Source organism: Arachis ipaensis, chromosome B02 (genome assembly GCF_000816755.2).
Source record: "Arachis ipaensis cultivar K30076 chromosome B02, Araip1.1, whole genome shotgun sequence".
NCBI classification, from domain to species: Eukaryota; Viridiplantae; Streptophyta; class Magnoliopsida; order Fabales; family Fabaceae; genus Arachis; species Arachis ipaensis.
The window spans coordinates 28,501,652-28,502,312 of NC_029786.2; positions in this window are offsets into that span (position 1 = coordinate 28,501,652).

The following is a 661-nucleotide window of genomic DNA, read 5'->3' on the forward strand; positions in this document are numbered from 1 at the left end:
TTCGAAACAAACAAGCAGTATCCAAAGTTTATAAGTCTCTTGCTAATTTGACTTAGAGTCAGAATCACATATCAATCTTCTAGTGTATGACTAAAGTTCTTCACATATTAACCTTGTCTTTTGTTTTTTTTTGTTTTTTTGTTTTTCCAAAGAGCTCAAATTCGAGACCTTAATTAAGGGTAGGAATCTAATGAACTTTAATTGATTCAACTCAGATTTGATAAGACATGAGTTTCTGTTATAAAATTAAAGTTCTTTCTAATAACACTAATTCCTTCGTCCACCACAAGAGAATAAAAACTTAGAACGTTTTAGACATGGAGTAATCTTTTAAACTCTAATAAATCAAAACTTAGAAAATTTATTAGTTTAGACTTATAATGTAATTAATTAGTTTGATATATTATTTGTTATATTTTAACTTTTTAAGTACTAACTAGTCTAATTTGATTTGAAGTATGTTAAAAGAAATTGTAATTTTTTTTAATAAAACTATTTTCTAAAAGAAGCTTTAGAAAATTTGACTTATAATGTAATTAATTAGTTTGATATATTATTTGTTATATTTTAACTTTTTAAGTACTAACTAGTCTAATTTGATTAATTTGATTTTAAAAGAAATTGTAATTTTTTTTAATAAAACTATTTTCTAAAAGAAGCT